This window comes from Ursus arctos, unplaced genomic scaffold (assembly GCF_023065955.2).
Source record: "Ursus arctos isolate Adak ecotype North America unplaced genomic scaffold, UrsArc2.0 scaffold_10, whole genome shotgun sequence".
Classification (NCBI taxonomy): Eukaryota; Metazoa; Chordata; class Mammalia; order Carnivora; family Ursidae; genus Ursus; species Ursus arctos.
This window is the reverse complement of record NW_026622764.1, coordinates 8,897,925-8,923,464: the sequence shown is the minus strand read 5'-3', so window position 1 is coordinate 8,923,464 and position 25,540 is coordinate 8,897,925. Positions and strand designations below refer to the sequence as shown.

Here is a 25,540-nt window from a genome sequence, read left to right as displayed (position 1 = left end):
CTTTATTCCTTGTGCAGTTTAGATGTCATGGAGGTGACTTGGCTCTTTGAGATTTTGACTATGTCATCCCTCCAGAATGATCAGGGGACATATTCTCATAATCAAATATTTTCACTGCTAGTCCTGCCATTCCCATCTTACCTGAACCTCCCCTCTGAGGCTGTTCACTTATCTCTGTGCTGATCCACATATGAAACAGAGCCCCTCTTCTTTCCTTTGCCCCAAACAATCTGCACAGTGCTTTGTGGGTGGAGTAGGGTTTGCTAAAGATTGGAGCGCAGAAGAAGTGCTTACAAATGGAGGGATGCAATCAAATTAACACTGGAGGTTAAACATCCCTGTTCCCAGAGTCGCATTCCCAAGCCTGGGGTTCCTCATCAGCTGCTTTCTCAGCGGGCACAACCCCCTCCTGCCCTTCTCTGTACCAAGTGCAACGCCATGCTTCCCCAATCTTCATCTTTCCCTCCTCCTGTTCTCCTAGTTTTGGACTCCCTGCTTCTCTTACTTGGAAATTCAAATGAAGTCATTCTTCACCCACTACAAAACTCTGGGTCTCCTTTTGTATATCTACAATGTTGTTAATATTTATCCTTAAAGGAAGAGTTTTCTAAACTGGACCTCCTCCAGTCGCACGTAGAGGAATTAACCAGGGCTTTGAAATTTCAGTCTTTTGTTTCTACCTCTTTCCCTCCTGTCTCTACAAAAGGCAAAAAGCAGTAGAGAAACACAGTTTCCCTCTGAATGAATTATTCCTCCCTGCACCTATCTCCAGCAGCAGTTATAATTGGTCAGTTTTGGTTTAGAATAACATTTTGCCTTCATTATATTGAAAATAAAACTGAAACAAACAAACAAAAAAGGCAGAGTGAGGGGCCACAAGTAAGTTTACCCAGTTGAGGCCATTTGCTAATGTATCTCATACGGTTGTACAGCAACTGTCATTTTCCTAAAGATGTGCTGGGCTGGTCTGTCCAGCCAGCCACGAAGATAGTCACTAGCCACATGTGGCCATTTCAGTTTAAATTTTTTTAAGATTTTATTTATTTATTTATTTATTTATTTATTTATTTATTTGAGAGAGAGAGAGCGTGCACTTGAGCTGGGCAGGGGGGTAATGAAGAGGGAGAGGGAAAAGCAGACTCCCGGCTGAGCAGGAAGCCCAACTACTCCAGGCTCCATCCCAGGGCCCCAAGATCTCGAGATCATGACACGAGCTGAAGGCAGATTGCTTAACTGACTGAGCCATCCAGGTGCCCTTCAGTTTAAATTTTAACTAATTAAATAAAATTAAAAATTCAGTTTCTCATCCACACTGGCCACATTCCAAGTGTTCAATAGCCACATGCAGCTAGTGACTACTCTATGACATAGAATAAAATTACAGAACATTTCCACCAATGTCCAGAAATTTCTACTGCACAGTGCTATTATAGGTGGAAAAAAAAATAAAACCACATCCCACATGTTTAGTAACACATACTAACCTGCCTTTAATCTGGGGCCAAAGGTATGGAATAAACCACCATCGAGAAGATTCAGATTTAGGGGTGCCTGGGTGGCTCAGTCATTAAGCGTCTGCCTTTGGATCAGGGCGTGATCCCGGTGTTCTGGGATCAAGCCCCACATCGGGCTCCTCTGCTGGGAGCCTGCTTCTTCCTCTCCCGTTCCCCCTGCTTGTGTTCCCTCTCTCACTGGCTGTCTCTCTCTCTCTGTCAAATAAATAAATAAAATCTTAAAAAAAAAAAAAAGATTCAGATTTAAACCATGAGGATAAAGTCTTCTCTGAGATACAAAGTATCTTTGAATTTCAGAATGCTCAGAGCAAAATTCAATTTCTTCACTGCTTCAAGACCTTTCAAAGGAATGCCCACTAATGAATATTAGCTGACATAAATATGTTTATTAAAGTTGAGGGAGGTATGTGTAAACTCCACCATAGTGATCAAGGACATTCATAATGACAGAGATCAGGCATTGATTCCTTAACTCACCTCTTTATCTGAGTCCAGAGAAAATGTGGTGATCTCACTCCATCCTTACTCTAGTTGGTGTCATGTAGATTACAAAGTAGCACATCAGTGCTGGATTTTCATCCCCTGCTCGACGTAATTCTAATGAGGTAATCCAGAGAAATTTTAGGAGTCTTCTACACTTTATTCACAGATTTTAGTGCAGGAACCCTCCTACCAATGGGGGGGGGGTCACATATTAAAGGAAAAAACATAATTAATTAAAATGTATTTATAACAATGTCTACACACATATGCGTTGCACTTTACATATATTACCTCATTTAAATCCTTGCCAATGTCCTCAAATAGGTATTATAATCCCATTTTACACATGAAGGCATTGGAGAGATCAGATCATTCTTAAAGGTCACATACCTCCTAGGTGCAGAGCCATGTTCTTCAACATGTCTCCTTACTCCACTGTGCTCTTTCTAAAATGTAAGACATTTGGGCATTCAGGGAATACACAGAATGTTAACTCTCTACTATTCATTGAAGTTTAAGACCAACTGATGCCAACCAACAAGGCAAGGCAAGCATTCACTTCGAATCTGCTGCTAAAGGGAAACAGAGGGTCCCCTGAATCCTAAGCTTGTCAGCAATCACACATTTGACACTGGCATCCATCGATGGTAACAAGCACCACATCGTTCATTCCCAAGTTCATTGTCAATAGAAACACACCCTTCACGCAACCAAAATACCTTGATCTCTACCAAATGCAGGACCTGTGCTGGGCACTGCACTAGGCATATGCTAGGGTGTGGTCCCTGCTCTCACAGACTTGGTAAACTACTGGCCATGTAGACTAGATATTTGCACTATGTGGTGCTTTGAGAAGATATTTAATGCATTCAGTGAAAGCTTAATATTGGCTGAAGTCTGTTGAATTTTATGTGCTTAAAAATATACCTAACCACCTCATACCCAACAGGATGGCTACTACCAAAAACACAGAGAATAGTAAGCGTTGGGAAGGGTGGGAATGTAAAATGGTGCAAACACTATGGAAAACAATATGACGGCTCCTCAGAAACTAATAGAACTATTACATGATTGGACCATCTCACTCCTAGGCACATACCCCAAAAAATGTTAGAACTAATAAATAAATTCAACAAAGTTGCAATATACAAAATCAACATACAAAACCAGTTGCCTATACACTCACAATGAGCTGTCTGAAAACAAATAATAAAACATCTCATTTACAATAGCATCAAAAACAATGAAATACTTAGGCATTTAACCAAAGAGGTGAATGGACTAAAGAGAGGAGGATATGGATGATAGCGAATACTGTTAGGAAGCCAGTTAAGTGGGGAGGAAATCAGGAAAGCTGAACCTACACGAGGGCATGGGAAAGAGACTTTGAAGGTGATTAGAAAGTAAAATCAAGTGTTATGTGACAAATCAATATGAAAAACAAAAAGAAATAGAATGGTATAAATGGATGCTCTCCTGGTGTACTTTTTTATTTCTTAAGTTGAGCCTTATTGATTTTCATCCTGTCTCCTTTATGCATATAAGAATCTAAGGATATACATTTCCTATTAAGTATGTTTTTAACTATACCACACAAGTTATATTTCTGTTTGTTTGGGGCAGGGCAGGAGGGGCAGAGGGAGAGGGAGAGAGAATCTGAATGTAGAGCTCAACACAGGGCTTGATCTCACAACCCTGAGAACATGACCTGAGCAGAAATCAAGAGTCAGATGCTTAACTAACTGAGCCACCTAGGAGTCCCTACATCACACAAGTTTTTATGTATAGCGTATCTATTATCGGTTCTAAGTGATTTCCAATTTTCGTTAAAATATCTTTTTTTGAATGTGTTAAAACTGCACATTTATATTTTCAAATGCATAGTACTTTTAGTTATTTTTATTACTTATTTTTTCCTGAGTTGCACTGAAGTAAGAAAATATAGTCTGTATAATAACACTTCTTAAGCTATATTGAGACTTGGTCTGCAGCATAGTATGTAGTTCCTTTTTATAAATGTGTTGTGTGGATTTGAAAAAAAATGTGCATTCTCTAGTTGTTGAGCACATGTCCATTTAATTAAGATTGTTCATTGATTACATTGTTTAAATATTCTATAGCCCTAGTAAATTTCTTTCTTCAGCTATCAATCACTATGACAAGGATTTTAAAATATTCCACCAAAACACTTGTTTTGTGCATTTCTTGGTTTCACTAATTTTCACCTTTATGTAAGCTATATTATGGACCTAGTTTGGGACTGCTATATCTTCTTGGTGAATTGAAAATGTTATCATTGTACTGGGCACTTCTTTATTTCCTAAAGCCTGTTTCATTTGATTTGTTTTTAATTAGTATTTGCCTAATACATCTTTTCCTATGTTTTTATTTTTCAGACTTTGTCCTTTTATTTGAAGTGCAACTTCTGAAAATAACATACAAATAAGTTTATTTTTAAATTTTGTGTTGAAGCTCTAAACTTCAGTGTTATCCTACTTGGCGGGCGGGGTCTTTACAATGCAATTAGGTCATGACAGTGAAGCCCTCATGACGGCATTAGTGCCCTCAGAAGAAGAAACATGAAAGAGACAGAGACAGAGAGACAGACAGTTCTCTCTACCATGTGAGGACAGCGAGAAGGCAGCCATTTGTAAGCTGGGAAGAGGGCTCTCCCCAGGAAAGGAATCTGCCGGCACCTTGATCTTGGAGTCCCAGCCCAGAACTCCTTTTGTTTAAACTACCTGCTCTGTGGTATTTTGTCATAGCAGCCCAAAGGGGCTAAGACATCATTTCATTACCTGTTGATGCCATATTTACTACTATACTGATCTTGAGGTGTCAGTTTCCAAGAAATATCCATATCTTACAGATAAAAGTAAATCACATTTAAATATGGATCGGAAGAATGAACATAGTTAAAATGTCTATGCTACCCAGAGCAATCAATAATTTCAATGCCATCCCGATCAAAATACCAATGACATTTTTCAAAGAACTGAAACAAACAGCCCTTAAATTTGTGTGGAACCAGAAAAGGCCCCGAATCGCCAAGGAATTGTTGAAAAGGAAAAACAAAGCTGGGGGCATCACGTTGCCGGATTTCAAGCTATATTACAAGGTTGTGATCAAAAGACAGCATGGTACTGGCACAAAAACAGACACATAGACCAATGGAACAGAATGGAGAACCCAGAAATGGACCTTCGGTTCTTTGGGCAACTAATCTTTGACAAAGCAGGATAAAACATCCAGTGGAAAAAAAGACAGTCTCCTCAATAAATGGTGCTGGGGAAATTGGACAGCTACATGCAAAAGAATGAAACTTGACCACTCTCTCACACAATACACAAAGATAAACTCCAAATGGATGAAAGACCTCAATGTAAGACGGGAATCCATCAAAATCCTAGAGGAGAACATAGGCTGCAACCCCTTTGACATCGGCCACAGCAACTTTTTTCATGACACATCTCCAAAGGCAAGAGAAACAAAAGAAAAAATGAACTTGTGGGACTTCATCAAGATCAAAAGCTTCTGCACAGCCAAGGAAACAGTCAAAAAAACTAAGAGGCAGCCCACGGAATGGGACAAGATATTTGCAAATGACACACAGATAAAAGATTAGGATCCAAGATCCACAAAGAACTTCTCAAACTCAATACATGGGAAACAAATAATCAAATCAAAAAATGGGCAGAAGATATGAACAGACACTTTTCCAGTGAAGACATACAAATGGCTAACAGACACATGAAAAAAATGTTCAACATCATTAGCCATCAGGGAAATTCAAATCAAAACCACATTGAGATACCACCTTACGCCAGTTAGAATGGCAAAAATTGACAAGGCAGGAAACAACAAATGTTGGACAGGATGTGGAGAAAGGGGATCCCTCTTACACCGTTGGTGGGAATGCACATTGGTACAGTCACTTTGGTGTGGAGGTCCCTTAAAAAGTTAAAAATCGAGCTACCCTATGATCCAGCAATTGCACTACTGGGTATTTACCCCAAAGATACAGACGTAGTGAAGAGAAAGGCCATATGCACCCCAATGTTCATAGCAGCATTGTCCACAACAGCTAAATTGTGGGAGGAGCTGAGATGCCCTTCAACAGATGACTGGATTAAGAAGATGGGGGTCTATATATACAATGGAATATTACTCAGCCATCAAAAAGAACGATTTCACAACATTTGCAGCAACATGGACAGGACTGGAGGAGATAATGCTAAGCGAAGTAAGTCAAGCAGAGAAAGACAATTATCATATGGTTTCACTCATCTATGGAACATAAGAAGTAGGAAGATCGGTAGGAGAAGAAAGAGAAGAAGAAAGGGGGGGTAAACAGAAGGGGGAATGAACCATGAGAGACTATGGATTCTGGGAAACAAACTGAGGGCTTCAGAGGGGAGGGGGGTGGGGGAATGGGATAGGCCGGTGATGAGTATTAAGGAGGGCACGTATTGCATGGTGCACTGGGTGTTATACACAAGTAATGAATCATGGAACTTTACATCAAAAACTAGGGATGTACTGTATGGTGACTAACATAATATAATAAAAAATTATTATTAAAATAAATAAATAAATAAATAAATAAATAACATTTTTTCAGAGCATGAAGGATTAAATTTTTGAAGTAGATCCATTGGCAAATGATTACTAATTTAAATTTCTCTCCTGAGTGTTTCAAAGAAAAGAGGCTGAGAAATATACTCTGTGATTCTGGGAACCGATATTTGATAAATCCTAGCCCAAACTCACTTTCCTAGATATTCACAATGGGCATTATCACATTACAGATTTTGCAATGTCCTGAAGTAAAGAATCAGATTATATTGGTTGAACTCCCAAAGTTTCTGAAACTTGTTTAACCATTGAAACACCTTTTATGTTCTAGTAATAATAACTGAAATCTTAAATAAATTTGGGAATGCTGCCTTAACATCTTAAAATATTTTTAAACTTCAGTAATAAATTCACAAAGAAAGATTTTTAAAGACTTTCTTAGTTTTCTTTTCAAAAATTAATATCAGATTTTGAACAAAAATATTCAGAGACTGACATATGCTCTCATTATTTTGTTGGCTCAACTTGTCAGTAAGTCACTTAATCATATCAATGGTTATTCAAAAGGTTGGTAGCTGAACTAATGAAAAAAGTGAAGTGTTATCCTTCATATGAGAAAATAGGGATAATAACTCACTATTAGCACAGGGTAAAAGTCGTTTTTACCAGTAGTGACAAATATAAACAAATCCATCTACTCTCTCTTTATTCATATGATAAGTGACAGACTTTTCCATAACAGCTGGCAAAAGTTAGGGACAGGAAAAATTCACAGAAGCAGGATACAAATAAAACCATCACTTTTTGAATTTTGGATTTTACCAATGCAGTTTAATAATTGAAGATTTTTAAAGATATGCCTATATCCTTTTTTAAATATTTGTTTATAGAGCATTTTTTATGGATGTCCTCAATTTGACACTAATTCCAGTGTAGATTTAAATTAAGACTTACTTATATTCATCTTTTTCTAAAGGAAAATTTTCCATTTAGAAAGAAATTATTTTAGAGCTAACAAATTTAATATTTTTAATTTCATGTTACCATTTTTTTTCATGTTACCATTTTTAATTTAAAATATCTTGTTAGGTTAATCTGATAAATCCTAAATTCTTTAGGATAGATAGGCATACTTATGAAATAACAAGGGATAGATACCAAGTTAGTTCTAATAACCCTACTCAGGGTTTTATCAGCTCATCCTCTCACTAATTTCCTTCTCTAGTGTTATAATTAGGAATGACAGTTAACATTTACAAGGAGCTGTGCTCAGTTTCTCTCCATTAATCTACAAAAGCACACTATGCACTGGCTTTAATCATTTCTATTCAGGTAACAAAATTGACATAATTTACAATTTGTCAGTGAGACACAGAGAGGGGCAAGGTCAGGACTGGTAGCAGTTCTGTGTTCTTTCTCACCTTTATGCTCCAACATGTATTATCTCTGTCTGGCCTTGTACTTTGAACTCTAGTTGACTCAAACAAACACTTTGAGGCCTACATCTTAGTTAACAACATATTTTTGTACCAAAGAAGTGTATAATTGTAAAGCCAATATCCAGGAGATGAGGAAAGTCCAAAGTGCTAAGACCAGCATTTGTATCATTTCTCCATTAGAGGCATCTGACAATTCTGGAGGTTGTAAATGAGAGGCTCAATGTTGAACTCTCAAGAGATTCAAAAGTCAAAAGGTTCACCAGCAATGAACAATTCAAAAAAGAAATAAAGAAAACAATTCCATTTACAGTAGTACCCAAAGGAATAAAACACCTATGTATATGTATAAATTTAACCAAGAAGGTGGAAGACTTAAGCTCTGAAAATTACTGAAATAAATTAAAGAAGTCCTAAATAAATGGAAAGACATTCCATGTTCATGGATTGGAAGACTTAATGTTGTTTAGTAATCAATACTACCCAAAGCAATCTATGGATTCAGTGCAATGCCTATTAAAATTCCAATGGCTTTTTTTTTTTTTTGCACGAATGAAAAATCTGACCCTCATATTCATATGAAAGTACAGGAACTTACAATAGACAAAACCATCTTGAGAAAGAAGATCAAAAGTGGAAGGTCTGCATCTCCCAATTTCAACACTTAGTAGAAAGCTATAGTAATTAAGACAATGTGACACTGGCATCAGGATGGGCATATAGAGCAATGGAAAAAAACTGAGAGTCCAGAAATAACTTCATACATTTATGGCCAATTGATTTTCTTTTTCTTTTTCTTTTTTTTTTTGATTTATTTACTTGTTTTAGAAAGAGGGGTGGGGAGAAGCAGAGGGAGAGGGAGAGAGAGTTCCAAGCTGACTCCACACTGAGCACAGAGCCCAACAAGGGGTTTGATTCCACCATCCTGAGATCACAACCTGAGCCAAAACCAAGAGTCAGACACTTAACTGACTGCACCACCTGGGTGCTCCTGGCCAATTGTTTTGCAACAAAGATACCCACACTAATCAATGAGGAAAGAATAGATTCTTCAACAATTGGGGCTGGAACAGAATAGCCACATGCAAAGGGATGAGTTGCACCCCTACTCACATCATATAAAATATTAAATCAACATGGAGCAATGAACTAAATATAAGAGCTAAAATCAGAAAACCCTTAGACAAAAATATAGGGGTAAATTTTCATGACCTTGGATTTGCAAAGGACTATTAGCTGTGACATCAAAAGTGGTACAAGCAACAAAAGAAAAAATAGATAGATTGAACTTCATCAAAATTAAAAACTTTTGTGCATAAAAGAATAGTAGAAAGTGAAAAGAGACTATACATAATGGGATAAAATATTTGCAAAATGTGTATCTGATGATAGCCCAGAATTCAGAATATATAAAAATGCTTAAACTCAACAGCAATGATCCCAGTAATTCCCATCTCCAACTACTTCCACTTTCGTTTGATACCCTCCACTTGATGGAGACCTTAGCCTACTGACTTGTGTCTAATAAATATAATATGACAAAAGTGATGTAAGCCAGTCACAAAAGGACAAATGTATGATTCTATGCATACGAAACGTCTAGAAACAGTCCAAATTATAGAAAGGGAAAGTAAAAAGAGTGCTTACCAAGAGTTGGAGAATTAGTGTTTAACAGATATAGAGTTTCAATGATTCAAGATGAAAAAGCCCTAGAGATGTGTAACAACACAACAATGTGAACATATTAAATACTGTTGAACTACACACTTAAAAATGGTTAAGATGGTAATTTTATGTTATGTGTTTCTTACTATAGTAAAATAAAAGCATCCCATTGAAAACTGATGGGATGTTACTTCCATTAAAGTTATAAAAGATAGTGATTTCTACCTTGCTGTTAGTTTCTCTCTGTTGCTTTCTCAGCTTGCACCCTTTGATGAAGCGATCTGCCACCTTGGAGCAGCCCACATAACCAACAATCATGAGCCAGGTTAAAAGTAGATTCTCCCCCAGTTGAGCTTTGAAATGACTACAGTCCCAGCTGATACCTTCACTGAAGCTTGTGAGAGACCCTGAAACAAAGGATCTAGGTAAGCCACGCCCAAATTTCTGACCCATAGAAACTGTGAGATAATAAATGTTGTTGTTTTAAGCCACTATGTTTGGGATAATTTATATTTTGGTAGGCAGCACATAGGTAACTAATACACGAGAGTCAATTAGAATTCAATGGGGTTTTATCTATTAAAACTAATTATTTGATTCTAAAATTTATATGGGAATTAAATGTGCCAAGTATAGACAATTTTAAAGAGCAACAAAGCTGGACACCTTGTGCCATCACATATTAAGACCTTTCATGAAGATACAGAAATAGAAAATATGGAATTAGTGCAAGGAGAGACAAACTTGCTTACAGAACCGCACAGAGTCCAGAAAAAGAACCACACGTATGCAACCACTTGCTTGATGGCATAGGTAACTTTGCAATGTAAAGGGAAAGGATGATTGTTTCAATAAATAGTGCTGAGTCAACTGGACATATATAAGAAAAAAATTAATTTGGGTGCACCTGGATGGCTCAGCCTTTAAGCGTCTACCTTCAGCTCGGGTCATGATCCCAGGGTCCTGGGATCGAGCCCCGCATACGGCTCCCTGCTCAGCGGGAAGCCTGCTTCTCCCTCTCCCACTCCCCTTGCTTGTGTTTCTTCTCTCCCTGTCTCTCTCTGTCAAATAAATAAATAAAATCTTAAAAAAAAATAATTTGGCATCTATCTCCACATGGATCTGTAATCCAATAGGTTTTTGTAAACTAGTGGGAAAATTGTAAACCAAAAGGTTTTAAACAATAAAGTTTGAAGAAAAAACATCAGGGAATATCTTCATGATATTTTCTTATGTATCTATTTCTTGAACACATTTCTAAGGTGCTGGAAATATTCTGTTCCTTGATCTGAGTACTGGCTACATAGTCATGTTTGATTTGTGAAAATCCACAAAGCTACCCACACTTATGGTATATGTACTTTTCTCTATGAGTTTAAGAAGTAGATTTAAGAATACATATAAGAATATATAAGAATAAAAAACTCAAGAAAAAACAATTTAGGAATAAATCTAACCAAATGTGTTCAAAATGTCAAACCAGAAAGTTATAAAATACTTTTGAGAGAAATTAAAGAAAACCTAAACAAATGGGGGGATATGCCATGTTATGAACTGAAGAACAATATTATAGATGTTAATCCTACCTAAATTGGTATGCAGATTCATTGCAATCCTAAACCAAGCACTGACAGGTTTTTTTTAGCATAAATTGATCATTGAATTCTAGTATTTTCATAGAAATGCAAAGGGCCAAGAATAGTTAAAGCAATCTTAAAGAGTAAGAATAAAGTGGGAGAATTTACCTAGCTACATATGAAAACATACTGTAAGGCTCCAGTAATTAAGAGAGAGTGGTACTGACATCAGGACAGATAAATATAGCAGTGGGGCTGAAGAGAGTCCAGCAATACATCCACACATATATGGACTTGATTTTTAATACATGTGGCATGGCAGAACAGTAGGAAAAGACAACCTTTTTTTCCCTTTGGAAAAGACAATCTCGTCAATAAATGATTCTGGGTCAATTGGATATCTATATGGAAAACAAAATTAGACTTGTTTACAACATCAAATTATATATAAATGTAAATTCTAGATGAATTTAGGTCTAAATACGTAAAGCAAAAAAACAAAACGTCAAGATCTTGAGATAGGAAAACTTTTCTTAAGTGGGACACAGAAAATATTTTTTTCTTCCAATTTTTATCTAAATTCTAGTTCGTTAACATACCATGCAATATTGGTTTCAGGAGTAGAATTCAGTGACCCATCACTTACATACAACATTCAGTGCTCAACAGGACAAGTGCCCTCCTGAATACCCATCCCCCATCTAGCCCATCTCCCACCCACCTCCCTCCATCAACCCTTGGTTTGTTCCCTACCCTTAAGAGTCTCTTTTGGTTTGTTTCCTTATCTCTTTTCCCCCCTCTCCCATATGTTCATCCGTTTTGTTTCTTAAATTCCACATATGAGTGAAATCATATGGTATTTGTCTTTCTCTGATTGACCTATTTCGCTTAGCATAATACCCTCTAGTTCTATCCACATCACTGTGAATGGCAAGATTTCGTTCTTTTTGATGGCTGAGTAATATTCCATTGTGTGTATATATACCACATCTTCTTTATCCGTTCATCAGTCAATGGACATTTACGCTCTCTCCATAGTTTGGCGATGGTTGATTATGCTGCTATAAACATCAGGGTGCATGTACCCCTTTGAATCGTATTTTTGTATCCTTTGGGTAAATATATAGTAGTGCAATTCCTGGATCATAGGGTGGTTCTAATTTTAAGGGACACAGAAAATACTAACCAAGATGGAAAAGACTGATAAATTGGACCCCATTAAAATAAAGAAAATGTTTACCAAAAGGCATCAAGACAGTGCAAATTTGAGGAACATAGAAAGAACAAATATGTGGAACACAAGACTAATAAAGGTTTCATAGGCAGAATCTATAAAGAATGCCTTTAAATTAATAAGGAAAAAAAAACCCAATCTGATAGAAAAATCATGAGAAAATTGAATCGGCATTTCACCAAAGAGGATATCCTAACTGCCAATACACATAGGAAAAGATGTCTAATCTCATTCATAATTATGGAAAAGTAGGCTAAAACTGTAATAATACAGCACAGTACACACACTAGGCCGAAACTACAAGGTCTGACAATCCCAGGTGTGGACAGGGTTGTGGAACAGTGGGAACTGACAAACACAACCAGTGGAGGGAGTGTAATTGATACAAGCTCTTTGGAAAACTCTGACAAAACCTACTCAAGTTGTCCTGTGTATACCCTTGTGACTCCGCCAACAGGAACACATGCAGATGTAGTAAATAAATGTACAAAATGTTTATTGAAGTAACATTTGTATTAGACCCCAGACTGGAAACAATGTAAATACCTATCTATGGTAGAAAGTATAGAAAATCTCTGTAAATTCACACAATGGAATATTTTGCATCTGTGAAAAAGAATGAAATCCTGCTAAATGCAACAATAGACTTAGGTACTAAAATCATAATGCTGAGTAAAAGAAGCGAGACATGAAAGAATACATACTCTATGTTTCCACTTATATGCATTTCAAAACCAGTCAAATATGGGAACAGTGAGGGGGAGGAAGATAGTAATGACCCAGGAGGGGTGCAGGGGGGTGGTGGAGGGGGTCCTTCTGAAGTGCTGGTCAAGGTTACACGGGTGTTGGACCTCACTGAAGTATATTTTATGATCTGTGTACTCTTTTCTATGTATATTTCAATTTAAAAGTTAAAATTTTTTTAATTAATTAAAAAAAAGATCTCTGTACCTGAATCCTTACTGTGGCCCTAAGAAGATCCCTGTCTTCTTCCTGACAGGCTGCTCATGTCCCATCATATGCCAGCATTCGCCAGCTCTTAGCCTCTAATTTTATGTCCCCCCCCTCCCCCGAGAGCTGCTCTCAGTCTCGGATGCTAGCCATTTTCACTCAGCCTTAGCCTTTCTCCTGGTCCACCTCCTGCGGCCCCACCAGGCCCAGATCCCACAGCGGTGTGAGACACCACAGCCGGCCCTTTCCTCAAGGTGGAAGAGGACACACTTAAAGGTCTGTCTTATACACTTTGTACATGCCTATCTCCCTCAGGACATCACAAGCTCCCCCTCAGAAGAAACTGCTTTCTTCACGTTCGTATGCAGCAGATACCTGGCACAGGGCCTGGCAGGCAACAGACATTCAAGAAGGGAGGAATGATGCTATCTTGACAATGTGTTTAACAAAACATACACCAGTGTCAAAAGAACAGAAGGGTAGTACAGACCGGGCCAGAGGACAGGGATGCTTTTATGCTCCTTATTCTGAACAAAATGGATTTGATTACATATGTCTGAAAAGCTTCAATGTTTTGTTTTGTTTCCCCTGATTTTGCCTACGCTTGACTTCAAACTCCCCTCTGCCAGGTTCTAAGTAAGGTACATTTTGCTATAATTATCTGATTACCAGAGAGATTAATAAACCTTTTCAGCTTGGCTCATAAATCACAGAGTTCTACAAGTGGGAGATTTTCAAAGAAGAGGCGAAATCCCATTGCTTAGTCACTCTATTGTCTACTTGAATCAGTTTTAGAATCTAACAGCACTTCATGTTCAAAAGCATATAAAAGTATTGACTTTCTTTGAGATGAACATTATGTTCTAATGACCAAAAGTGATAAATATTGTATTGAATGAAAGTAAGACAAGCCCAGTATTTCAAAAGACTATAAATCTTTATGTTTTCCCAGATGAAAATACATTCCTATTTTATTACTAGAGAACAATTTGAAAGATTTAAACTACTAAAGAGACTAAGTAATATTATGTCTGGTAAAAGAATGTGGATATTATTGTACCCGGCAGGGTTTATGGCTTGGAGAAGTTGATAATAAAGAAATGCAGAGTGGGTGCCAGATTCAGTTGAGAAACAAGAGGAGAGACTACCAGCGGATGCCCGATGTAGCACCAGATCGGGAAATCCTAGGGAGGCTTCTAAGGACAGTAACCGAAGATTATTCACTGAGAAAGTTGGTACGTTTATTAGACAGAAAACAGTGGATGGTATAATTCTGTTTGAATCTGATTTCAACAATCCAGACTGAATGACATCTTATTGCTTACTATCTGAACCACTTAGAAAGTTAAATTTAGCTAGGAATCCTCCTCCTAGCTCACCCTATCTTTCCCTTCCCTTCTCTTAAATTTTTGGCATTACTAAAGAAAATTCTATAAGAATCTGTACTGGGGCCTTTTTGAATCAAGTATTTCTCATTTCGATTGGTGGCACTGCAGGACCAATGGCATGCTTAGTCAGGTGGCTCTAGAATTGCCTCCAGATGCCATTCCAAAATTCATAACTAATTCTGCAGAAAGATGGCCTACCACTATCTTAAACTTTTATGAAAAAGAGGGAAAATATAAAATATATCAGAATGACACAAGAGAAGAACAGGCTTACTTTCCTTAGTTCCAATTAAAAAAAAAAAAAAATCCCTGGGAAGAACTCTGACTTAGGTCGTGCACCCGTCTTTGACGATAGGACTGAATACTGTACGATTGGCAGTTCCCACTAGGACAAAAATTTTCAAGTCGGAAGAGCAATAGGTTCTCCCCTCAAAAAAGCATGTTATTCCCAGAAAAGACCAAAAATTGATTTTTTTCCATAAATGCATGTTGCATGGTTTGCGGGGTATAATTAATATAGCCCTCTTGAATTGTCTCTGAGTTTGGAACTGATTGAGAGATAAATGCAGGTATTCGATGAACAGAGGTTAAATTACCTGGGTTTGGGCTAAATTAGAGGGCATTTCGCAGATCTACAGCCAGTTACTAGTTACCTTATATCTGACCCCATGTCTAGATCTTGGAATTACAAACCCGATGGAGAGTTTGGATCTTCAAATCAGATTTGCTTACCCAAAATAGTTGCCTCCCACCAACAAACCTCACAGTGAAGACAGAAAGAAATGTTTTACGTAATGATGTTACCATTGTATGAGCAGCGTATAAATGCATAGATGGATATATACAAAGAAATATCATTCATTCATTCATTCATTCATTCATTCATTCAGTAAACATATAATGAATATTTCCTATGTACCAGGCAGTGTTCTTGGTGCTTGGCAAACATAGATTAACCAGTCAAAGACCCCTGTCCCTGTAGAACTTAATTCCTAGGAGTAAAACAGACACTGATGGATAGGAAAGAGAGAAAGAACATACTAGAAAGAACAATCACTAGATAGTACAGAATAAAGAAATAGAGTAAAATCAACTTGTTAAAAACCAAATCACAAGTTTTGGAGTTCACAGTATAAAATAAACAAATCCTGGGAAAAGAAAAGTTGGAGGATTTGACATCTCTTAGACCACTAGGAAAGAAAAATTTTCAGTAAAGGAAACTAAGGAGCATAATTAGAAAAGGGAGTGTAAAAATCTTCGTGTTGGGTATCATATCAGTCAGAGTTCAACCAATGAAGCAGAACCAGTAGGAGATCTATATTAAGAGATTTGTTGAATGAATTGGCTTCTGTGCCTATGGGAGCCAGCTAGGCCAGTCTGAAATCCACGGGCGGGCTGTCAGGAGGGGCACTGGCTGAAGCTCCAGTCCACAGGCAGGATTTCTTCTGAGAAGCCTCAGTTCTGCTTTTAGGACATTTCAGTGAATTGAATCAAGCCCACCCAGATTATCTAGGACAATCGTCCTTAAAAGCAACTGATTATGGACTTTACATCTACAAAATACTTTCACTGCAACACCTCAACTAATGTTTGATTAACTGGGAAGGTAGCCCAGTCAAGTTGACATATAAAATGGACGTTCGCAGGTGTGAAGTTCAAAACAAAAAAGACCCTACTTCATCAATGACTGGGAGAGTGAAATAGTTCACCAACAGAACAGATGAAGCCCACTCCCCCAACCAAGTGAAAGGGCTACCTTATGAGAATATGTCTACCATGGCACACAGAAACCTACTTGTCACCTATAACGGGTTTGAGGTTGTTATCGAACACAACACGTAAAGCCCACAAACCTGTCGTGCACTTCACAGAAACCATAGTGTTCAAAGGCCTTAGCCTCCATGTAAGCTGTAGCCTCTACTCTCTCTTCTCACGTCATACCTCAGGTTCTGCCTTCCTTCCTTTGCCATATTCTTCCTTCCCCTGAGAAGAGCCTCACTGTCTCTTTCCTCACCACACTCACTATTCTACCTCCACATAACCTATCTTAACTCTTGCTGGACTTCTCACGGTCTGATGTGTATAGTTATTTCTCATATGCATCTTATCTCCTCTACTAGACTGTAACCTCTCTGAAGGCAAGCATCAATCAATTATTTACCGAGGCACATAACGGCACAGAGCAGAAACCCAAAATAAGTTTGATGAATAAATAATGAGCAACTGAAAGAAGAACTATAAGTGATACATTTTAAACAATGACTAAGATTTCAATACAAAAACTCAGAAAACCTCTAAATAATTAATGGTAAGTCTCCAGCCAACTCAAGAGTTACATTTAAACGATCTTTAAGTTTGCAGAATGCCTTGGCGTCTCCTGCAATATTAATTTTCCAAGTGAGTGACACAATTAATTTTTTACCAACTTTAAAAAAAGAAAAGGAAGACTATGAAGTCAAGTGTTGCAAAATTAAATCAAAATAGTGACTCACAGACTTACAAACAAATACAACATACCTTTTAAGGAAAATTCAACAGCTTCTCACCACATTATTGGTACAGGACTAGTATCTGGAGTAAATAACATAATTTCTCATTAAAGTTACCACTGATTCTATATTGAATTTACTTTTTCATTGTCAATCATGCTCTCAAAACTGACATCAGTGGGCATCGTTAATGCAAAGGGCAAGTTTGAGTTTATTTTTCAAGAGCAAAAAATGTTTGTAGATCTAGTGTTCTTACACTAGAGTTAGAAAAAGGTGAAGAGTAGTAGGTGTCCATCCAAAATAGCTTCCCTGTGGGACTCCCTGTGACCTCAAACGCTCACCATGCCACTCACTATTGGCCCGTGTATCTGTACAGTTCTTACATATGACTATTTTCCTGATTATAAAAGCACTGTGTACCCATTGCAGAAAATTTAGAAAACATAACAAAGAGTCTGTTTACTTCTCATGACCAACTTTCCCTAACTTTGCCCTCAGCCTTGGCTGAGAAGCTCTTCTTGCTTTACTGTTCCGTCCCTTAACAATCAAAATCCAAGCCTTAACCATGAAGTGAAACCAATCCTTCCCGAAGGCTTGAGAGATGACAGGGGTAACTAAGAGTCCTACGAGCAGTGGCTTCACCCACAACAGCCAGCGCTCCAAACCCAACTGGACGTTCCTCTACCTTTCTCCTGGAGGCTCTCCCACCAGGTTGAAAGCCACTCAGTCTCCCACTAGATACAGGTCTAGATTTAAATCCAGCTTGTGTTCATTGGGCTTATAGTAAACTTAGTTTATATTCAGAGGTAAATCTCGATTATGAAAAGAAACCCAGCCAGGGCCTCTCCTGTGGGGCTATGAGGGGTCCCTTTTCTCCTCAGCCAAGGCTGGAGGCCAAGATCGGCTCTGGAGGATCATTGTTAGGGCTGCCATGAGCTGGTAGCCTTGTTTTCCTGCCTCAGACATCTGTAGCTGCTGGGAGCCGCCCCTTGGGCTATCGCAGGACTGCTGACCCCACAGCCGGACTAGGGTCTGAAGGGGCAGCACCGGGCATGGGACTTCTAGCTCTCCTTGGATAGTGCCAGGCTCTCATGAGCGGATCCTAGCCTGTGTTGTCCCAAAAGTGGCTTGGCTCCCTGCCTGCCCCACAGGCAACAGCTAACAAGTAAACTCACCTCAACAGGGGCCCATAGAGGATTGCGAGGCGCGGGGTGGTGAGGAAGAGCTAGGAGTGGGTGCTGGAGAAGAAGGAGCGCCGCAGGCGCAAGGGCAAGGAGGTCAGGCCTGATGCTCAGTGTACAGGCGACGAGTGCAAGCCCGGCTTCTAGGTTAGCCATTGTCTAACCCGGCAACTCAGGCTCCACACCGTTGCAAGTGGGAAGTTGTCTCGGTTGAAGTGCCAACTTCCATCAGCTGACAAAATATTATTTTAGAAAAGTTTTCAAATTTTAACAGTTTTTCTTCACTAACAAAAGTTCTGAAAGGACTTTATTTTGTTCTAAAAGCAATAAACCACTTTTTGTGTAACCGTAAAAAAAAAAAAAAAAAAAAAGAAAGAAAAAGAAAAGAAACCCAGAAAGTTCTAAAAAGTAGACCATCAGCAGCAAGCATAGGACTCTAGCTGCTCAGAAGGGTGGTCCATCTGAGCTGGGTCCACGCAGGAAGGAAGATGGCACAGACAGAGAAGGCTTACTGGAGAGGGGGTTTGGGAAATGCCAAAAGCATCATTGGGGGAGGAAGGAAGGTGCATGATGGACAGGTTGAGACTCTCCATTATTTTGCCTGACGGAATGGCCCGAAATGCCCTCAAACCTATATCTGACATCCCTATATTTTAGAACACAGAAATGGAAACCTTAAAAAAAAATAAAATTGCACCTGGGCAGATGGCCATTTATAACTTGTCTCCTAGGGGAGACTCTTAGTCACTGGGTCAGCAACCTGAGTCAGCCCTGAAGAAAACGTGGCTATCTGAAGTGAACACCAGATTGCGAATAATTGCTCCCCTGGGGCCTTGCAGATTTGCAAAGTGACTAGGAGTCTATATGCCTCTAACTTGGGGAAACAAGAATAGCGGGCAAAAAAACCTGAAAACACTGAAATTTCCCATTAGACCACTGATCATGATCAGCTTCATTAAAAATTTTTTTTTTTAATTTTGAAATGATCTCAAACTTAAAGAGAAATTGCAAGTACATTTTTTCTTCCCCTGAAGTATTTGAGCGCGGGTTGCTGACATGATCCCTATCACTGCTGTATCCTTTAAGGTATATTTCCTTTATATAAGGACATGCTCTTACATAGCCACAATTCAATCAGGAAATTAGCATTGATACATTACTGCTTTACATTTTAGAGCAGTTTTAGGTTCCCAGCAAAATCGAGGAGAAGGTTTAGAGTTCCAATGCGCCCCCATTCTCCCACACATACACAGCCTCCCCTAATATCAACATCGCATCCCAGACTACCACATCTGTTACAATCCATAAACTTGCACCAACACATCATTATCACCCCTAAATCCAGAGTTCACATTATGGTTCACTCTCGGTGTTCCACATTCTATAGGTTTTGACAAATGGTATCACAATCTAGTGATATAAAAATGGTATCTAGTGATATAAAAATGTTGTCTTAAATGACATTTCTGATTAAGATTGAGCAACTTTTCATAAGTTCATTGGACATTTGTATTTCCTTTTCTGTATGCCTCTTCTATATGTTGCTAAATTTTCTATTGATTTGACATTCTCTATTTGGTTTATAGTTCTTCTGTATTCTGATTATTAATGTTTTACTGATTTTATACTTCATAAATATTTTTGGCCAGTTTGAGCTTCTACTTTCATTTTCTTTACAGGGTCTTGGTGAACCAAAGTTCTTGATTTTAATTTTGCCAAATTTATCGATCTTTCCTGCTTTGTTGATACTTTTGTATCATGTTTAAGAAATTATTTCTTTCCCCTATGTCATAAAATATTTTCCTATATTTTCTTCTGAAATTTTCATATTTAAGTATTTAGTCTCGTGAAAGGTAAAAAGTAGTAATTTACTTTCAGTTTTTATTTAGATAACCAAGTGTCCAATGAAATTTGCTAATAGTCAATTTCTCCCAGGACAATCCACTATGTGTTGCACTATTATAAAGAAATTTGCATGTGTACATGACTTTTTTCCATTAGGTAATTTGTCTATGTATGATCATAAGCATACGATACCGATTTCCATGGCTTTATAGGAAGTCCTCAAATTTGGTAGCATAAATACCTCCATCTTATTCCTTTTGGAGGTATTTTAAGTATTCTTGGGCCTTTTAATTTTAGAATCCACCTGTCAACTTCCCTAACAAATTATTTTGGAATTTTTATTGGAATTTTATGGATTTCTACCTTCAATATTATCTTTACAATATTGTCTTTCAACCCATAAATGTGTATTATCTTTCCATTTATTTATATCTTTTCTAGTTGTCTGCTAATACAGTTTAAAAATTTTGTCCACATAGATCATGCACATATTTTGTTAAAGTTATGTCAATGTACCTTCCATTTTTGTTGCTTTAAAAATGGTATATAGGTATGGTGACTAACATAACATAATAAGAAAATTTTTTAAAAAAAGAAAAAGAATGGTATATAGTTTTTTGTTTTTTTTAATTAAACTTTTCATTTTGAGATAATTGTAGGTTTACCCACAACTATAAGAAAGAAATAACGCAGAGAAACACCGTATATGCTTCACCTCGTTTCCCCCGGTGGTAACACCTTTATAATTATTGAGCAATATCACACTAGGAAATTGATCCTAATGAAATCCATGCATCTTATACGAATTCCACCAGTTTTATATGCACTTGCATGTGTGTTTAGTTCTAGGCAATTTTATCACACGTAGATTCACCCATGTAGCCACCCCTATATTCAAGACAGACAAAAATTCTGCCCCCACAAGAATCTCTCATGCTCTGAGTTTATAGCCACATCAGCGTCCCTTCCTCCCAACTGCTCAAATTCTCTCAAACCCCTGGCAACCACTAATGCACTGTCTCTATATAAAGCATTGTCATGTAGAGAATGTTGTCTGAATACAATCACACAGCATATAAACTTTAGGGCTTGGCTTTTGACTCAGCATAGTTTCTTTGAGATTCATCCTACTGCTCCAAGTATCAGTCATTGCTTCCTTTCTATTGGCGAGTAGCCCGTGATGTAGATGCAGTCATGTTTAGTCATTCACCCACTAAAGGACACTTGAGTTGTTTCCAGTCTGGGGCTTTTAGGGATAAAACTGCTATAAACATTCATGCATGAATGTATGAGTAAACAGAAGTTTTCATTTCTCTGGAGAAGATGCCCAAGAGTGCCACTGTTGGGTTGCATTGTAAGTACGTGTTTAGTTTTATAAAATAGTTAACTATTTTCCATAGTAGGTCTGTACCTTTTTACATTGCATTTGTGAGATCACCCCAACTTCGCCATGTGGTATCATCATATTTTTATATAACTGGTCATTTTTGATCACCTCTTAATGATTTATTTTTAGATTGTACCCTTCATTTTATTAAACATTTTATAAACTCATTCATATCCTGTGTCTGATGATGCCAATATCTGAAATGTTGGAGCCCTGGCTCAAGTTTTTGTTGTTTCTGCTGAGTTTCATTCATGGTGACTTATTTTCTTGGGCGTTTGATGGTTTTTTCTTATGAGCTCATATTCGGCTGATTTTAATCTGCAGGGAAACTGGAGGCCATAACAGGATTATTACCTCCAGGAAGGACTTGTGTTTGTTTCTGCTGGGAGTAGAGGGTACTACGGCCTGGGACTCTCTAAGCTCCTTTCCAGTGTCTCCACTTTAATTTGGACTCAGAATCAATCCCCCCAAATTGCAATTATTTCACACCCCTGGATTTTATGGATCTCCCAAGTAAAAGTAGCTATCTATAGGATAAAGTAAGCAGGAGGAGAGTGGAGCAAGGTCCTGAGTGGTTTGGGACTGTGGTACTGACCCAGCTGGGGTCCCCCATATGTGCATTGAGCTCTGCACAGGAAGAGGCAGGATGAGGTTGAGTGTGGAGAGGGTTCTGGAGGATTTAGTGTGGGAGTGAAGGTTCCAGACTTAAACTAGCACCTTCTTTCACATGTACCTGAGGCCACAAACCCTATCTGGCAGCTTTCAGACATTTGAAAGGCTCTTTCCAATCTTATTAACAGTATTTAAATAACAAGATCTTATTTTGCTAGAATCCCAACCAGTCTAAACTGAATCACGTTTGTTAAACAGTGACTTGACTGCTTTAAACAATTAAGGCTGTAAATAATTTTTCCCAAGACCAATGGAAATGAGAACATTCTCCATTTATGGGGTTTGTAGCCCAGTTTTCCATGAAGTCACTACTTATCCTGATCTATGGGATACTTCCATGAGCCTATAGTTAGTTATACCTGAGTACTGTATTCGGTGGCTTTGCTCCAGGTGTGTAACAGAAGGATGCTGAAGCACAGGAAAGAATGTAAATGCTTGGCTATACATCCTTCAGCAAGTGGCAAGAAGCAGGTTGTTAATTCTTAGATTCTATCAGTGTTTAAATATTTCGATTTTTAATACTTTTTTTAAAGGAAGTTTTATTTATTTATTTATTTATTTATTTATTTATTTATTTATTTATTTTTGAGAAAGAGAGGGAGGGAGAGAGAGAATCTTAAGCAGCCTCCATGCTCAGTGTGGAGCCCCATGTGGGACTCAATCTGAAGACCCTGAGATAATGACCTGAGCCGAAATCAAGAAAGAGTCAGACGCTTAACTGACTGAGCTGCTCAGACACCCCTGAATACTTTCAAACATACATAAAAGTAGAAAGAACAGCACAATAAACTTCCATATACCCACCACTCAGAGTTAAAAATTTATCAACATTTTTGTCATACTTGGTTTTACCTCTTAGAGGTTTTCTTGTCTTATTTTGTTAGGTCGTTTTTTTTTTGTTTTGTTTTGTTTTGAAATGAGAAGTTTTTTTATTTTAGCTAAAGAATTTTAAATAAAATCACAGATGTGGTATCATTTTATCACTAAATATTTCAATACTCATTACTAATAATATGCACATTATCTCACTTAAGCACAATACCATTATCCTACCTAAAAAAAAAAATTAACACAATGCAGGCTGCATAGTGATTTGTCATTGTTGTTGCTGTTTTTAGTCAGTTCTCTATTGATGATCATTTGGGTTCTTTCCAGTCTTTTGCTTTTATAAGTAATTACCAGACGTTTTATAACTAAGCAATTCCCAAAAGAATATAGAAGTTTTATTTTGGTTTGGGGCTTCCCCTTCCAATACACGCTGGCTTTACCCATTCGAGTCCCCCTGTGCATAATCTGCTCTGCATTTTGGCAGGAAGAGTAAAGAAGATATGTTTACTGAGGCTGTTTCTTGAAATGTGCTAGGAGTTTGGGTTTCGTTAGGTGAAGATAATGGAAGTCAATGGCAGACAGCCATGTGTAATTTACAAAGAGAAAGCAGACCCAGACTCTGGTTATCCTAAAAGAAAATGTCATTTGGATTATCTCCTGCTGAGTTTTAAAAGAACAAATCTTGGAATTTTCTCAGTTTTCTTATAATCTGACATTTATTGGTCTCCACTTCTGTGAATTCTTTTTAATCAAATGAAGCTTTTGAATATCTGAGTCAGTGTTAGGTCAAGTCGCAGATTTTTATATTCACCATTTGTTCAGTGAAATGGAACTTCTAAAAGACAGTCAATAAATCACTCTGTCACTTGAAAAGTGAGCTAGAAAAAAGATAATGGGAGTGGTAAGAAAAATTATAAAATGCCAAATATATTCACTGCAATCCATTCATAAAACAGAAGGGAACTGATTTCAATCTCTGAAGCACAATTCCAATATAACCTTGCTTTTCTCTCAGTCAAGGAGCACAGAGAACCAACCTCCGCGTGTATGTCCCTAAAAATAGAAAATCAGTTTAATTTAGGAATAAGGAGCTATAAAATGTTAGTAGCATTTTTTTAGGCTGCTGCCGTGCCAGTTTCCATATGGACACTCCGTTTCTAATATAAAAGATGAATAATGAAGAGCAGTGCTCTATCATTTACCCAGGGCAGGGTCTCCTTCCTCTCCCGCCCTGCGCTCCAGTACTCTCCAGCACAGCAGCAGGCGAGCTCGTGAAAGAGCACAGGCCCCAGAGTCGGGCAGAGCAGTGCTTCAGTCCTTGCTCCGACACTTACTGGCTGCGTGATTTGAGACAACGTATTTAACTTTGGAATCTTACTTGTGCCACTCTTACAACGTGGATTTTTTTTTTTAAAGATCTTATTTATTCATTTGACAGAGATAGAGACAGCCAGCGAGAGAGGGAACACTAGCAGGGGGAGTGGGAGAGGAAGAAGCAGGCTCCCAGCAGAGGAGCCTGACGTGGGGCTCGATCCCAGAACGCCGGGATTACGCCCTGAGCCAAAGGCAGACGCTTAACAACTGAGCCACCCAGGCGCCCTTACAATGTGGTTTTTAATACCTACCTTCTAAAGCTGTGGAGAGAACGAACTTGAGTGTTTCTCGAACACTACTGCCCCTTAGCATCACCCGGGAAGCCTTTAAAAGTCCAATTGCTCAAGCCTCACCCTAGACCTACAAAATTGGAATCTCTGGGAGAGGGTGTAGATACCAGTATTGTTTTTAAGCTCCCCCAGGTGATACCCATGTGCAGCCAAGTTCAAGAACCCTATGGCCCTAGTGCATATAAATATCTAGTACATTTCCTGTCCCTCAGCCGACATTCAGTCCGCAGAGGCTATAACCATTATGTCCTGTCAAATTTCATAATGCCTTCTTGACTGCCCTTTCTTTCCATTCTCTGACCTGGGGTGTCTCCAGAAGGTTCAAATGAGTAAAATATGACACGAGAGCCTCCTTGCCCTCACCATCATCCTGGGTTTTTTTTTTTTTTCCTTCCAGACTCTCCTTTTCTTTCTTATCTCCCCATCTAGTTCCTTAATAAAATAACAATCTAATCCCCCTAAAATTAAAGGTGCCGGGAGAAGGTAGAGAGTTACTGTCTCCAAGCAGACGTCCATGCTGCAAGGACTCAGAGTGAGACATGCTGCAGACCAAGGGGTCCTCAGTGTATCTCTCACGATCAAGCTCCGTCTACACTCCCTGCCCTAGGGGTAACAGGAGGGTTACCATTTATGATTCATTCTTTCCAACTC

The 25,540-nt window shown here is 38.3% G+C and overlaps 1 long non-coding RNA gene and 1 other non-coding gene across 11 annotated transcripts in view; one reads left to right on the top strand and one right to left on the bottom strand.

Annotated features, from left to right (window-relative positions):
* The window catches only part of LOC113251513 (uncharacterized), a 102,319-nt gene that overhangs the window by 22,630 nt on the left and 54,149 nt on the right, over positions 1 to 25,540 (bottom strand). For all 10 annotated transcript variants that reach the window (XR_007188936.2, XR_007188935.2, XR_008957563.1 and 7 more), the window contains one exon: positions 1,992 to 2,183. This is a non-coding gene — a long non-coding RNA (uncharacterized LOC113251513). The remainder of the gene's footprint in view (positions 1 to 1,991; positions 2,184 to 25,540) is intronic.
* LOC113251557 (small Cajal body-specific RNA 20) lies at positions 18,152 to 18,280 on the top strand. Its single transcript, XR_003314535.1, has one exon. It is a non-coding gene; the product is annotated as a small Cajal body-specific RNA 20 (non-coding RNA).